We start from the raw sequence: 17,368 nt of genomic DNA on the forward strand, positions 1-17,368 counted from the left end.
GGTAAAGGAAGAGAGCATATTTAAAAGAAGAAAAACTACCACAAGAGGACACAGTTTTAAATTAGAGGGGCAAAGGTTTAAAAGTAATATAAGGAAGTATTACTTTACTGAGAGAGTAGTGGATGCATGGAATAGCCTTCCTGCAGAAGTGGTAGCTGCAAATACAGTGAAGGGGTTTAAGCATGCATGGGATAGGCATAAGGCCATCCTTCATATAAGATAGGGCCGGGGGCTATCCATAGTATTCAGTATATTGGGCAGACTAGATGGGCCAAATGGTTCTTATCTGCCGACACATTCTATGTTTCTATGTTTCTATGGAGTGAGACAAAAGATTTTTTGAGCATTCAGTTTAATGAAAACAACAAATAAACTGAAGCAGGCTGTTTTTCAGCTGATCAAAAGTTTAGGACCACACCTCCAAAAAAAAACTAAACCCCCCCCAAAACAGAAATCCAACTTCCAAACATTGTTTCGGCATGCTTGATGCAAGCATTTTTTTTGCAGATTTACTATTCTGAAGATGTGGCACTCCAGCGAGTCGTGCACTCCTGGTTGGCCTGTCTGCCCCATAGGCTGATTTTAATAACTTTCGGTATGAAGCTGTGGCCTGCTCTCGCTACATTCATTGGAAGCTGTCTGGCACCAGGAAGGGTATAGAGTGGGCTCGGCATGAATGTTGGTACCTGCATCCCTTGTAATGGAGGCCATTATGGCACAAAAAATGGAAAAAGGCAGAGTGGATCCAACATGCATGTGGATCCAACACTCCCTGAATTTTATGGCGGTCATTGTGGCGCATAACAGGTAGTATTTAGTGTTAGGACCCGTGTAACAGAGATCGCCTTGACGTTCGGCAGACGGGCTCAGATGGTTTTGTACAGAATGCATTGGCCAAGCATCTCGCTTTATAAATAAGCGTAGCATTAGCACCATAATTTTTGTAATCATTATTTTTGTGACTATGGCATTGTTGTACTTTATCTGATTTGCAGGGTGCTGCTGCATTGTCACTTTTTTTTCTCTAGGTCTTTGCCATGGCAGCGTGCACCTGCGCACTGGGAGCTGCTGACTAAAACCCTTTTTTTGCAGCGTTTCCTTGAGGTGAGTGGGAAAATTTCTCCAAGTGGTGAAAACGGTCGCACGAAGGCCATCTACTGTCTGGAACTGTTGTCCATTTTTGTAAACTTCTCTTGCCATCCATCCCCAAAGGTTCTCAATTGGATTTAGATCAGGGGAACACGCAGGTTGAGCCAAAAGAGTGCTGTTATTCTCCTGGAAGAAGTCCCTTGTCCTGCGGGCATTGTGTACTGTAGTGTTGTCCTGTTGAAAAACCCAGTCGTTACCACACAGACGAGGGCCCTCAGTCATGAGGAATGCTCTCTGCAACATCTGGACATAGCCAGCGGCCGTTTGACGCCCCTGCACTTACTGAAGCTCAATTGTTCCACTGAAGGAAAAAGCACCACAGACCATTATGGCGCCCCCTCCATTGTGGCGCGTAGAAAACATCTCAGATGGGATCTGCTTGTCATGCCAGTAACGTTGGAAAACATCAGGACCATCAAGGTTACATTTTTTCTCATCAGAGAATAAAACTTTCTTCCACCTTTGAATGTCTCATGTTTGGTGCTCTCTTGCAAAGTCCAAACGAGCAGTTCTGTGGCGTTCAAGGAGACGAGGTCTTTGAAGACTTTTTTTGTTTTTGAAGCCCTTCAGTCTCAGATGCCGTCTGATGGTTATGGGGCTGCAGTCAGCACCAGTAAGGGCCTTAATTTGGGTCGAGGATCGTCCAGTGTCTTGATGGACAGCCAATTGGTTCCATAACCCTCAGGATCATTAAGGAAATTCCAAATGACTGTCTTACTGCGTCCCACCTCAGCAGCGATGGCGCGCTGTGAGAGACCCTGCTTATGCAGTTCAACAACCCGACCACGTTCAAAAAGGGAGAGTTTTTTTGCCTTTGCCATCACAACGTGTGACTACCTGACAGAAAATGACAATGAATCCACATCTTTGCACAGATTTGGCCTTTTAAAGGCATGTGGTCCTAAACTTTGGATCAGCTGAAAAACAGCCTGTTTCAGTTTAATCGTTATTTTCAATTAATTGAATGCTCAAAAAATGTTTTGTCTCACTCCCATTTCTTCTTGTTGCTTGTTGAAGCTCTACTTGGAACCTTGTTAAGATCCAACAATGTAAAATATGATTTTTTGCCATTTTTCAAGTGGTCTTAAACTTTTGATCAGGACTGTATTATATTCCCATATCTAGGGTTGAGTGAACCCGAACTGCAAAGTTCGGGTTCATACCGAACTTTGCGAGTTCGGGTACCCGAACCCAAACCCAGACTTTTTCACTGAGGTTCGGGTTCGGTGTTCGGGTGATATTATTATTTTTCATTATAACATGGTTATAGCGGAAAATAATAGCATTCTTATTACAGAATGCTAAATAAAATGGCCATTGAGGGGTTAAAAATAATGGAAAAAAAAACTCACCTCATCCACTTGATCGCGCTGCCAGTATCCTCTTCTTTCTTCTTTCTGCAGGACTTGCAAAAGGACCTGCGATGACATCACCACATGGTGAGCGCGGTGACGTCATCGCAGGTCCTGCAGAATGAAGATAAAAGGACCTGCGTGACGTTACCGCGCTCAACACGTGGTGAGCGCGGTGACTTCTTCACAGGTCCTTTTACAGGTCCTACAGAAAGAAGAGGATACCGGCTGCGCGATCAAGTGGATGAGGTGATTTTTATATATTTTTTTTTAACCCAGTGGCCATTTTATTTAGCATTCTGTCTTAAGAATGCTATTATTTTCCGTTATAACCTTGTTATATTGGAAAATAATAAAGTGAAGTTCGGGTCCCCATTAACTTTAATGGGGTCCGGGTTGGGGGTCAAGTTCAGGTCCAGAACCTGAAGTTCGGCTGAACCCGGCGAACCCGAACGTTCACGGGTTCGCTTATCCCTATCCATATCAGCACTCACTATTCTGCTTGTGGAGTCACTGTGTGCATACATTACATTAATTATCCTGATTCTCAGTTACATCCTGTATTATACCTTAGAGCTGCACTCACTATTCTGCTGGTTCAGTCACTGTGTACACCCAATACATTACTTATCCTTTACTGATCCTGTATTATACTGCAGAGCTGCACTCACTGTTCTGCTTTTGGAGTCACTGGCTACGTGCATTACTCATCTTTTGCTGATGCTAAGTTACAGCCTTTATTATTCCCCATAACTGCACTCACTATTCTGCTGGTGGAGTCACTCTGTACATACATTACATTACATATAGGGTTGAGCGAACCCGAACTGTAAAGTTCGGGTTCGTACTGAACTTTAGGTTTTTTGGACCCCGGACCCGAACATTTCCGTAAAAGTTCAGGTTCGGGTTCGGTGTTCGGCACTTTCTTGGCGCTTTTTGAAATGCTGCACAGCAGCCAATCAACAAGCGTCATACTACTTGCCCCAAGAGGCCATCACAACCATGCCTACTAATAGCATGGCTGTGATTGGCCAGAGCAGCATGTGACCCAGGCCCTATATAAGCTTAAGTCACACACCGCTGCACGTCACTCTGCTGTTACAAGTGTAGAGAGAGGATGCTGCTGGACTTGTGATTTCAGGGAGAGAATAGGAGAGAATCTAACTCAGCGATCTACCTAGAAATAGTTGTGTGGGTGCAGGACACAATCGTTTTACCCTGCCCTGAGGCCATTGACCAAAAAAAAATAAACTTTTATAATTCTGTTAGTTAGGTGGGTGGCGGCGGCGGCGGCGGCGGCCATTTTATGCATGCTCAGTGCACCAGCACTGCATCTGAGCTTTTGGGACATTGCAAATCACCATTTTTTTGGGCAAACTACAACTTCTGGATTAGTCAGTGTGCAATTTAAGGTAGAAATACACCCATAATTTTCACGGGGTTTTAAAAACACACAATTTTTTTCAAAAAACTGTATTTTCCAGATCTGCAAGTGTTAAATTCAAGTTTAATATATTCAGCTTTCATATTCTCTTGCCAAAAAAAGACTTTTTTGGCAATCTACAACATCTGTATTAGTCAGTGTGCAATTATGGTAGAAATACACCCATCATTTTCTGTGGTTTGAAAAAAACACTTTTTTTTTTTTCAAAAAACAGTATTTTCCAGATCTGCAAATGTTAAATTCAAGTTTAATATATACAGCTTTCATATTCTGTTACCAAAAAAAAGACTTTTTTGGCAATCTACAACATCTGTATTAGTCAGTGTGCAATTTAAGAATGAATAGCTGGATAGGGGGCACTCGACTACCTGGAACCAATGGATATTCACTACACTTTGTGATTTTATTATAGTAAATTTAATCAATCAATAGTGGATACAATAAAATCTAAAATAGAATTCCAACCACATTAAATCACATCAAATCACATTAAAAAGGCGCCATATAGAATTACATATATTCTCTACATAAATCACACACTGAATATAATAACAAGATAAAATGCAGGAAAAAACCTGTGTTTGCAGAAAAAATAATGAATGATTGTTCAGCAAACTCCAGTTAGTCCCACTAGGGAAATTGGAGGTAACGGTAACTTATCTCACACTATAGTTGTGACGGACATGTAGATTTCAGTCCCCAATAGCACATTTGTATTGATGGTTATTCAGAATAGTAAGTATTGCGGTCCGTAAGGAGAGGGTTAGCAGCACTATGTGACTGCAGGATATAGATATTCGCCCCCAATGTATGGTTGTGAACTACTACCCAATATTGGTGTAGCGTTCCGCCAGTTGTGTCAATTTCGTCAGGCTCCGTATATTGGAAGCAACCTTGTCCAGTTAGGGCATCAATAAGTATGTACAGTCGTGGCCAAAAGTTTTGAGAATGACACAAATATTAGTTTTCACAAAGTTTGCTGCTAAACTGCTTTTAGATCTTTGTTTCAGTTGTTTCTGTGATGTAGTGAAATATAATTACACGCACTTCATACGTTTCAAAGGCTTTTATCGACAATTACATGACATTTATGCAAAGAGTCAGTATTTGCAGTGTTGGCCCTTCTTTTTCAGGACCTCTGCAATTCGACTGGGCATGCTCTCAATCAACTTCTGGGCCAATTCCTGACTGATAGCAACCCATTCTTTCATAATCACTTCTTGGAGTTTGTCAGAATTAGTGTTTTTTTTTTGTTTTCCCGCCTCTTGAGGATTGACCACAAGTTCTCAATGGGATTAAGATCTGGGGAGTTTCCAGGCCATGGACCCAAAATGTCAACGTTTTGGTCCCCGAGCCACTTAGTTATCACTTTTGCCTTATGGCACGGTGCTCCATCCTGCTGGAAAATGAATTGTTCTTCACCAAACTGTTGTTGGATTGTTGGAAGAAGTTGCTGTTGGAGGGTGTTTTGGTACCATTCTTTATTCATGGCTGTGTTTTTGGGCAAAATTGTGAGTGAGCCCACTCCCTTGGATGAGAAGCAACCCCACACATGAATGGTCTCAGGATGCTTTACTGTTGGCATGACACAGGACTGATGGTAGCGCTCACCTTTTCTTCTCCGGACAAACCTTTTTCCAGATGCCCCAAACAATTGGAAAGAGGCTTCATCGGAGAATATGACTTTGCCCCAGTCCTCAGCAGTCCATTCACCATACTTTCTGCAAAATATCAATCTGTCCCTGATGTTTTTTTTGGAGAGAAGTGGCTTCTTTGCTGCCCTTCTTGACACCAGGCCATCTTCCAAAAGTCTTCGGATGCGCTCACACCTGCCTGCTGCCATTCCTGAGCAAGCTCTGCACTGGTGGCACTCCGATTCCGAAGCTGAATCCTCTTTAGGAGACGATCCTGGCGCTTGCTGGACTTTCTTGGACGCCCTGAAGCCTTCTTAACAAGAATTGAACCTCTTTCCTTGAAGTTCTTGATGATCCTATAAATTGTTGATTGAGGTGCAATCTTAGTAGCCACAATATCCTTGCCTGTGAAGCCATTTTTATGCAACGCAATGATGGCTGCACACGTTTCTTTGCAGGTCACCATGGTTAACAATGGAAGAACAATGATTTCAAGCATCACCCTCCTTTTAACATGTCAAGTCTGCCATTTTAACCCAATCAGCCTGACATAATGATCTCCAGCCTTGTGCTCGTCAACATTCTCACCTGAGTTAACAAGACGATTACTGAAATGATCTCAGCAGGTCCTTTAATGACAGCAATGAAATGCAGTGGAAAGGTTTTTTTGGGATTAAGTTAATTTTCATGGCAAAGAAGGACTATGCAATTCATCTGATCACTCTTCATAACATTCTGGAGTATATGCAAATTGCTATTATAAAAACTTAAGCAGCAACTTTTCCAATTTCCAATATTTATGTAATTCTCAAAACTTTTGGCCACGACTGTATGTACAATTATTTAGTACATTACCCCTCCAGACGACACACGGTATGGTTCGATCCTCCAGTCTCCATATGATCGAGATGCAGGAGTTGAATGCAGGACTTTCCTGCTTGCTCCCGTGTTTTCCGGTCATGTGATCGGCTCTGTCCACGTGATCTGGTAGGGGGCGGTATCAAAGGTTTTACCGAAGGCTGTAACAGCTTGTAACTCTTGTAGTAGTAGTAGTAAGGCGCGCGCCTACTTAGTTGTCACTCAGCTGTGATTGGTTCATTCCTTAAAGTCCTTTTAAGTCCTTTAGAATGCCATAATATATTGTTGCTCCTTTTGGGTCCTGTAGCTGCTAACACCAGACGCATTTCGGGGTCTAAACTTGCCCCTTCCTCAGTGGTTAAGCAGCATACTGAAAGGGCTATCCTTATATAGAGGGTCTTATTACCATGGGGAGGTGTCTCCATTGTTTGAGCATTCTTGAAGATCCGAAATGGAGTTAGTCCATTAAGGGGCCAAAACCTCCCGTTATTAGAACTTTTCTATAATCCTATATTAGTATACTTCCATACTTTGCTATATACTATATTAGAAATATATGGGGAACATATATAGACACAGGATAAATGGTATTGAAATGGTGTGCAAATATCGCATCGATAGAAGTATCACATCCATATAGACTATCCCAGGACCCAGGCCCTATATAAGCTTATGTCACGCAGCGCTGCACGTCACTCTGCTGTTACAAGTGTAGAGAGAGGATGCTGCTGGACTTGTGATTTCAAGGAGAGAATAGGAGAGAATCTAACTCAGCGATCTACCTAGAAATAGTTGTGTGGGTGCAGGACACAATCGTTTTACCCTGCCATGAGGCCATTGACCAAAAAAAAATTTATGCAAACTCAGTGCACCAGCACTGCGTCTGAGCTTTTGGGACATTGCAAATCACAATTTTTTTGGGCAAACTACAACTTCTGGATTAGTCAGTGTGCAATTTAAGGTAGAAATACACCCATCATTTTCTGGAGTTTTAAAAACACACAATTTTTTTCAAAAAACTGTATTTTCCAGATCTGCAAGTGTTAAATTCAAGTTTAAAATATTCAGCTTTCATATTCTGTTACCAAAAAAAGACTTTTTTGGCAATCTACAACATCTGGATTAGTCAGTGTGCAATTTAAGGTAGAAATACACCCATCATTTTCTGGGGTTTGAAAAACACACTTTTTATTTCAAAAAACTGTATTTTCCAGGTCTGCAAGTGTTAAATTCATAGAAACATAGAAACATAGAATGTGTCGGCAGATAAGAACTATTTGGCCCATCTAGTCTGCCCAATATACTGAATACTTTGTATAGCCCCTGGCCCTATCTTATATGAAGGATGGCCTTATGCCTATCCCATGCATGCTTAAACTCCTTCACTGTATTTGCAGCTACCACTTCTGCAGGAAGGCTATTCCATGCATCCACTACTCTCTCAGTAAAGTAATACTTCCTGATATTACTTTTAAACCTTTGCCCCTCTAATTTAAAACTATGTCCTCTTGTAGCAGTTTTTCTTCTTTTAAATATCCTCTCCTCTTTTACCTTGTTGATTCCCTTTATGTATTTAAAAGTTTCTATCATATCTCCTCTGTCTCGTCTTTCTTCCAAGCTATACATGTTAAGGTCCTTTAATCTTTCCTGGTAAGTTTTATCCTGCAATCCATGTACCAGTTTAGTAGCTCTTCTCTGAACTCTCTCCAAAGTATCAATATCCTTCTGGAGATATGGTCTCCAGTACTGCGCACAATACTCCAAATGAGGTCTCACTAGTGCTCTGTAGAGAGGCATGAGCACCTCCCCTTTCTACTGGTAATGCCTCTCCCTATACACCCAAGCATTCTGCTAGCATCTCCTGCTGCTCTATGACATTGTCTGCCTACCTCTAAGTCTTCTGAAATAATGACCCCTAAATCCCTTTCCTCAGATACTGAGGTTAGGACTGTATCACTGATTTTGTATTCTGCTCTTGGGTTTTTATGCCCCAGGTGCATTATCTTGCACTTATCAACATTAAATTTTAGTTGCCAGATTTTTGACCATTCCTCTAGCTTTCCTAAATCCTTTTCCATTTGGTGTATCCCTCCAGGAACATCAACCCTGTTACAAATATTTGTGTCATCAGCAAAAAGATACACCTTACCATCGAGGCCTTCTGCAATTTCACTGATAAAGATATTAAACAATATGGGTCCCAGAACAGATCCCTGAGGTACCCCACTGGTAACAAGACCTTGGTCTGAATATACTCCATTGACTACAACCCTCTGTTGTCTGTCCCTCAGCCACTGCCTAATCCATTCAACAATATGGGAATCCAAGCCCAAAGACTGCAATTTATTGATAAGCCTTCTATGTAGGACAGTATCAAAAACCTTATTAAAGTCTAGATAAGCGATGTCTAGTGCACCTCCTCCATCTATTATTTTAGTCACCCAATCAAAAAAATCAATAAGATTAGTTTGACAGGATCTCCCTGAAGTAAACCCATGCTGTTTTTCATCTTTCAATCCATGGGATTTTAGATGTTCCACTATCCTCTCCTTAAGTATGGTTTCCATTCATTTCCCCACTATTGATGTCAGGCTTACTGGTCTATAGTTGCCCAACTCCTCCCTACTACCCTTCTTGTGAATGGGCACAACATTTGCTAATTTCCAATCTTCTGGGACGACTCCTGTTGCCAGTGATTGGTTAAATAAATCTGTTAATGGTTTTGCTAGTTCACCGCTGAGCTCTTTTAATAGCTTTGGGTGTATCCCATCAGGCCCCTGTGACTTATTTGTATTAATTTTAGACAGTTGACTTAGAACCTCTTCCTCTGTAAAGACACATGCATCAAAAGATTCATTAGTCTTCTTTCCTAACTGAGGTCCTATTCCTTCATTTTCCTTTGTAAAAACTGAACAGAAGTATTCATTGAGGCAGTCAGCTACTTCTTTATCTTCTTCCATATACCTTCCTTCTTTTGTTTTTAATTTGGTAATTCCTTGTTTTAGTTTCCTTTTTTCATTTATGTATCTGAAGAATGCCTTATCGCCTTTTTTCCCTGACTAAGCTATTTTCTCTTCTGCCTGTGCTTTAGAAGCTCTTATAACTTGTTTGGCCTCTCTCTACCTAATCTTATAAATTTGCCTGTCATCCTCGTTTTTGTTTTTTTTATAATTCCTAAATGCTATCTTTTTGTTTTTAATGATTTTGGCCACTTCTGCTGAGTACCACAGTGGTCTCTTCCTTTTTTTGCTTTTACTGACAAGCCTAATGCAATTTTCTGTTGCCTTCAATAGTGCCACTTTTAAGTAGTCCCATTTCTCCTGGACTCCAATGAAACTGTTCCAATCTGATAGGGACTCGTATACCACTAATCTAATTTTAGAAATGTCAGTTTTTCTAAAAGCTAAAACTTTTGTTTTTGTGTGGTGTGACTCAGTCACTGTACTTATAGTAAACCACACTGACTGGTGATCACTAGATCCCAAGCTTTCCCCTACAGTAATATCATATACCAAATTCCCATTTGTGAATACTAAATCTAAAATGGCCTCCTTCCGGGTTGGCTCCTCAACTACTTGCTGTAGAGATAATCCCAGTAGGGAATTTAGAATATCTGTACTCCTGGCAGAACTAGCTATTTTGGTTTTCCAGTTTACATCTGGAAGATTGAAGTCTCCCATAATGATAAATTCAAGTTTAATATATACAGCTTTCATATTCTGTTACCAAAAAAAGACTTTTTTTGGCAATCTACAACATTTGTGTTTGCAATTTAAGCTAGAAATACACCCATCATTTTCTGGGGTTTGAAAAACACACTTTTTTGACAAAAAACACTATTTTCAGGCCTTGCAGCATCAGCACGTGTGAAATTACAGGATTATATTCTGCTGTCAAATTCATTTGTTAAAACAAACACTCGTTTGGGCACAAAAAGTTTAATTGGCAGCCTTTGATGCAGATGTCATTGTGAGATACACCCTTAAACCCTTAAGGACTCAGCCCTATTTCACCTTGAGGACCAGGCCATTTTTTGCAAATCTGACCAGTGTCACTTTAAGTGCTGATAACTTTAAAACGCCTTGACTTATCCAGGCCATTCTCAGATTGTTTTTTCATCACATATTGTACTTCATGACACTGGTAAAATGAAGTAAAAAAAAATCATTTTTATTTATAAAAAAAAATGCAAATTTACCAAAAAATAAAAATAAATTTAAATTTCCAAGTTTCAATTTCTCTACATCTATAATACATAGTAATACCTCCAAAAATAGTTATTACTTTACATTCATCATATGTCTACTTCATGTTTGGATCATTTTGGGAATGATATTTTATTTTTTGGGGATGTTACAAGGCTTAGAAGTTTAGAAGCAAATCTTGACATTTTTCAGAAATTTTCAAAAACCCAATTTTTAGGGACCAGTTCAGGTCTGAAGTCACTTTGCGAGGCTTACATAATAGAAACCACCCCAAAATGACCCCATTTTATAAACTACACCCCTCAAGGTATTCAAAACTGATTTTACAAACTTTGTTAACCCTTTAAGCATTCCACAAGAATTAATGGAAAATAGAGATACAATTTCAAAATTTCACTTTTTTGGCAGATTTTCCATTTTAATAATTTTTTTCCAGTTACAAAGCAAGGGTTAACAGCCAAACCAAACTCAATATTTATGGCCCTGATTTTGTAGTTTACAGAAACACCCAATATGTGGTTGTAAACCGCTGTACGGGCACACGGCAGGGCGCAGAAGGAAAGGAATGCCATATGGTTTTTGGAAGGCAGGTTTTGCTGGACTGGTTTTTTTGACACCATGTCCCATTTGAAGCCCCCTGATGCACCCCTAGAGTAGAAACTCCATAAAAGTGACCCCATCTAAGAAACTACACCCCTCAAGGTATTCAAAACTGATTTTACAAACGTCGTTAACCCTTTAGGTGTTCCACAAGAAATTAATTCAGGAATTCAGGAATGGTAATTCAGGAATTCAGGAATTAATTCAGGAATTCAGGAATGGAATTCAGAATCCATTAATTCAGGCATGGTTGTAAACCGCTGTACGGGCACATGGAAGGGCACAGAAGGAAAGGAATGCCATACGGTTTTTGGAAGGCAGGTTTTGCTGGACTGGTTTTTTGACACCATGTCCCTGAAGCCCCCCTGATGCAACCCTAAAGTAGAAACTCCATAAAAGTGACCCCCATCTAAGAAACTACACCCGTCAAGGTATTCAAAACAGATTTTACAAACGTCGTTAACCCTTTAGGTGTTCCACAAGAGTTATTGGCAAATGGAGATGAAATTTCAGAATTTAAATTTTTGGGCAAATTTTCCATTTTAATTTATTTTTCCTAGTAACAAAGCAAGGGTTAACAGCCAAACAAAACTCAATATTTATGGCCCTGATTCTGTAGTTTACAGAAACACCCCATATGTGGTCGTAAACAGCTGTACGGGCACACGGCACGGCGCAGAAGGAAAGGAATGCCATACAGTTTTTGGAAGGCCGATTTTGCTGGACTGTTTTTTTTTGACACCATGTCCCATTTGAAGCCCCCCTGATGCACCCCTAGAGTAGAAACTCCAAAAAAGTGGCCCCATTTTAGAAACTACGGGATAGGGTGGCAGTATTATTGGTACTAGTTTAGGGTACATATGATTTTTGGTTGCTCTATATTACACTTTTTGTGAGGCAAGATAACAAGAAATAGCAGTTTTGGCACCGTTTTTATTTTTTGTTATTTACAACATTCATCTGACAGGTTAGATCATGTGATATTTTTATAGATCAGGTTGTCACGGATGCGGCGATACCTAATATGTATACTTTTTTTTTATTTATGTAAGTTTTACACAATGATTTCATTTTTTAAGCCAAAAAAATCATGTTTTAGTGTTTCCATAGTCTGAGAGCCATAATTTTTTCAGTTTATGGGCGATTACCTTGGGTAGGGTATGATTTTTGCGGGATGAGATGACGGTTTTATTGGCATTATTTTGGGGTGCATGTGACTTTTTGATCGCTTGCTATTACACTTTTTGTGATGTAAGGTGACAAAAAATAGTTTATTTAGCACAGATTTTATTTTTTATTTTTTACGGTGTTCATCTGAGAGGTTAGGTCATGTGATATTTTTATAGAGCCGGTCGATACGAACGCGGAGATACCAAATATGTACACTTTTTTTTTATTTATGTAAGTTTTACACAATAACAGCTTTTTTCAAACAAAAAAATGATGTTTTAGTGTCTCCATATTCTGAGCCATAGTTTTTTAATTTTTTGGGCGATTGTCTCAGGTAGGGGCTCATTTTTTGCGGGATGAGGTGACGGTTAGATTGGTACTATTTTGGTGGGCAAACGCCTTTTTGATCGTTTGCTGTTGTACTTTTTGTGATGTAAGGTGACAAAAAAATAGTTTATTTAGCACAGTTTTTATTTTTATTTTTTTACGGTGTTCATCTGAGGGGTTAGGTCATGTGATATGTTTATAGAGATGGTCGATACAGACACGGTGATACCTAATATGTATACTTTTTTTTCCCCCTATTTTTTACCAATTTTTTTAACTTTATTTGGGAAAATGACGTTTTTGTTTATTTTTACTTGAAACTTTTAATTTTTTGGGGGGAAAACTTTATTTTTTCAACTTTTTTTTCACTTTATTTTTTGTCCCACTTTGGGACTTGAACTTTTGGGGGTATATTCCTTTACAATGCATTCCAATACATCTGTATTGGAATGCATTGGCTGTATGAGTAATACTGTGTGTATTACTCATACAGTTTCCGGGGCCTGTGAGATCCAGGGGGCTGGATCTCACAGGCTCTTTACCGGAAGGCAGCGCAGATGTCTCAGGAAGGCATTGCGCTGCCTTCCATGCCAGCGGGTCCTCCCCACAGCCCCATGTGGACCCGATGGCACTACCACCACACCAGGTAAAAGCCACAAACCGCAGGTCTGAATTAACCTGCGGTTTGCGGCGATCGGCGACACACGGGGGGGTCACAAGACCTCTCCGCGCATTTAGTCGAAGTGCCTGCTCAATGATTTGAGCAGGCACCTTGTTCCGATCACCGCCCGCCGGGCGGCGGTGATCGGAACAACACATGACGTACCGGTACGTCATGTGTCCTTAAGGACTCGGGAAACATGCCGTACCGACACATCATGTGTCCCTAAGGGGTTAATACATTTGGGTTACATTCAGAGATTTTAAATACCGTCATTTGGTGCACCAATATTGAATTCAGGCCTACACTGGATCAGGCCGTGTCAGATACCCCCTCTACATACAGGGGTTTGAATCAGGCATTTGAAATACAGCCATTTGAAATACAGCCATTTTGTGCAAAGATATATTTACTTCAGGCCTACAGTGGTTCAGACTGTGTGAGATACCCCCTCTACATACAGGGGTTTGATTCAGGGATTTGAAATACAGCCATTTGAAATACAGCCATTTTGTGCAAAGATATATTTACTTCAGGCCTACAGTGGTTCAGACCGTGTGAGATACTCCCTCTACATACAGGGGTTTGATTCAGGGATTTGAAATGCAGCCATTTGAAATACAGCCATTTTGGGCAAAGATATATTTACTTCAGGCCTACACTGGTTCAGGCCCTGTGAGATACCCCCTCTACATACATGGGTTTAAATCAGGCATTTTAAATACAGCCAATTGAAATACAGCCATTTTGTGCAAAGATATATTTACTTCAGGCCTACACTGGTTCAGGCCCTGTGAGATACCCCCTCTACATACAGGGGTTTGAATCAGGCATTTGAAATGCAGCCATTTTGTGCAAAGATATATTTACTTCAGGCCTACACTGGTTCAGACCGTGTGAGATACCCCCTCTACATACAGGGGTTTGATTCAGGAATTTGAAATACAGCCATTTGAAATACAGCCATTTTGGGCAAATAAATATTTACTTCAGGCCTACACTAGTTAAGACCGTGTGAGATACCCCCTCTACATACAGGGGTTTGAATCAGCCATTTGAAATACAGCCATTTGAAATACAGCCATTTTGGGCAAATAAATATTTACTTCAAGCCTACACTAGTTCAGACCGTGTAAGATACCCCCTCTACATACAGAGGTGTGAATCAAGTATTTGAAATACAGCCATTTTGTGCAAAGATATATTTACTTCAGGCCTACACTGGTTCAGACCGTGTGAGATACTCCCTCTACATACAGGGGTTTGAATCAGGCATTTGAAATACAGCCATTTGAAATACAGCCATTTTGGGCAAAGAAATATTTACTTTAGGCCTACACTGGTTCAGGCATTGTGAGATACTACCTCTACATACAGGGGTTTGAATCAGTCATTTGAAATACAGCCATTTGAAATACAGCCATTTTGTGCAAAGATATATTTACTTCAGGCCTACACTGGTTCAGGCCCTGTGAGATACCCCTTCTACATACAGGGGTTTGAATCAGGGATTTGAAATACAGCCATTTGAAATACAGCCATTTAGGGCAAATAAATATTTACTTAAAGGGACACTGACAGGGCCAAAAAGCATATTAAGGTATATATATGACCGTACAGGTCTTATAAAGTGTATAAGAATCATGTAAGTATCCCCCCTGTCCACCTTATAACTACAGTAATGTGAAGTTTTATAACCTGCTGGAATCGGGTTCAATCTGCCCAAGGGGCGGTGTTTCACCTCAGCTTGCGCCCAGCCAGCCTCGCCACAACTGCCGTTTGAAGCGCCGCCCAGCTCATCAATATTCACTTCGCTGGGCGGCTACTAGTGTCCCCGGCCATCTTCAGCGCATGCGCCCGGCACCCTCACTGGCCGGGATCGCATCGCGCCTGCGCACAGTCTCATTTTCAGAGGCAGCCTCTGAGAATGAGACTGTGCGCAGGCGCGATGCGATCCCGGCCAGTGAGGCTGCCTCTGAAAATGAGACTGTGCGCAGGCGCGATGTGATCCCGGCCAGTGAGGGTGCCGGGCGCATGCGCTGAAGATGGCCGGGGACACTAGTAGCCGCTCAGCGAAGTGACTATTGATGAGCTGGGCAGCGCTTCAAACAGCAGTTGTGGCGAGGCTGGCTGGGCGCAAGCTGAGGTGAAAGACGTGCAGCGTACTCAAGTTAGGTTTAAAAGTGTTCCTGAGTGTTGTAGTGCAATCGTGACACTAACCTGAGACAGCTGACTCTCTGCAAGGGCAGGTGATGATAAGTAATGTTCGTGACGCCAGTGCCAATTAAACGGTGGCACGCCGTTTGCTGATAGCAGGAATAACTGAGGAACCACGTGATGTTAAAACAGAACTCAAACTTTAGTAGTCATCATACATGGACATCGATGGAAGCGCAGTTCCTTTAAAGACAGTTGATTTCAATACAGTTGATGCAGGCATATATATAGCAAGGTGACTTCAGAGTGTTAAACACAGGACTTGCAGTACAGGCGGCTTGCACTCTATTCCTGACTGATCCTGGAACATAGAAACTCTTCTCCAAGGCCCAATGCCCTAGCTCTGGCGGATATCCTTGGCTTTTTAATCCTCAAGTACCTCCTCTGTTGTCCTTAGTACCTCTTGCTTTGCTGGTCTTGCCTCTGTCTCTCTCTCAGTTTCCTTAACGGTGGTGTTCCTGCTTCTGCATATATACCCTCAGGAGGGGAACCTTCTCCTTGGATCTGGAACCCGGTTACAGGGATTGTAATACCCTCTCCTGGTCTGCAGGCTCCTGGCCTGGACTTAACTCAGGCATAGTCTGATCTTCAACACCGTCTAAACCTCTCTCCTTATTACTTCCCCTGACTGGGCCTTATATAAACTAGGGCTCCCTAACTCCCTCTAGTGACTAAGAGCTGGAATGACACTCCTATCAGGCCTGCACATGCAAGTTTTACAGTAACAGGAAGTACATAGCATTACATTACATTATATGAAGATGACTTATACCAACCTCCCCATAAATAAGGGGAAACGACAGCACAACAAGTGACCCTTCTGTAGTGACGGGCATTGCTGCTCCCGTACACTACACACCGCCCCTTGGGCAGATTGAACCCGATTCCAGCAGGTTATAAAACTTCACATTACTGTAGTTATAAGGTGGACAGGGGGGATACTTACATGATTCTTATACACTTTATAAGACCTGTACGGTCATATATATACCTTAATATGCTTTTTGGCCCTGTCAGTGTCCCTTTAAGGCCTACACTGGTTCAGGCCCTGTGAGATACTCCCTCTACATACAGGGGTTTGATTCAGGGATTTGAAATACAGCCATTTAAAATTCAGCCATTTTGTGCAAAGATATATTTACTTCAGACCTACACTGGTTCAGACCGTGTGAGATACTCCCTCTACATAAAGGGTTTTGAAACAGTCATTTGAAATACAGCCATTTTGGGCAAAGAAATATTTACTTCAGGCCTGCACTGGTTCAGGCCCTGTGAGATACTCCCTCTACATACAGGGGTTTGAATCAGGGATTTGAAATACAGCCATTTGAAATACAGCCAATTTGTGCAAAGATATATTTACTTCAGGCCTACACTGGTTCAGGCCCTGTGAGATACTCCCTCTACATACAGGGGTTTGAATCAGGGATTTGAAATACAGCCATTTTGTGCAAAGATATATTTACTTCAGGCCTACACTGGTTCAGACCGTGTGAGATACTTCCTCTACATACAGGGGTTTAATTCAGCCATTCGAAATATAGCCATTTGAAATACAGCCATTTTGTGCAAAGATATATTTACTTCAGACCTACACTGGTTCAGACCGTGTGAGATACTGTCACGAGGGTGTCAAGAGCCACGCCTGACTCCGTTATACCCGGGGTCAGGAAGTCTCAGCGGGTGGCTGCGCGCTCTATGTAGAAACATAGTGCTGTTTCTTTATGGTAGCTTTCTGGGTTTGCCTTGCA

The sequence above is a fragment of the Bufo bufo genome, chromosome 1 (assembly GCF_905171765.1).
Source record: "Bufo bufo chromosome 1, aBufBuf1.1, whole genome shotgun sequence".
Classification (NCBI taxonomy): Eukaryota; Metazoa; Chordata; class Amphibia; order Anura; family Bufonidae; genus Bufo; species Bufo bufo.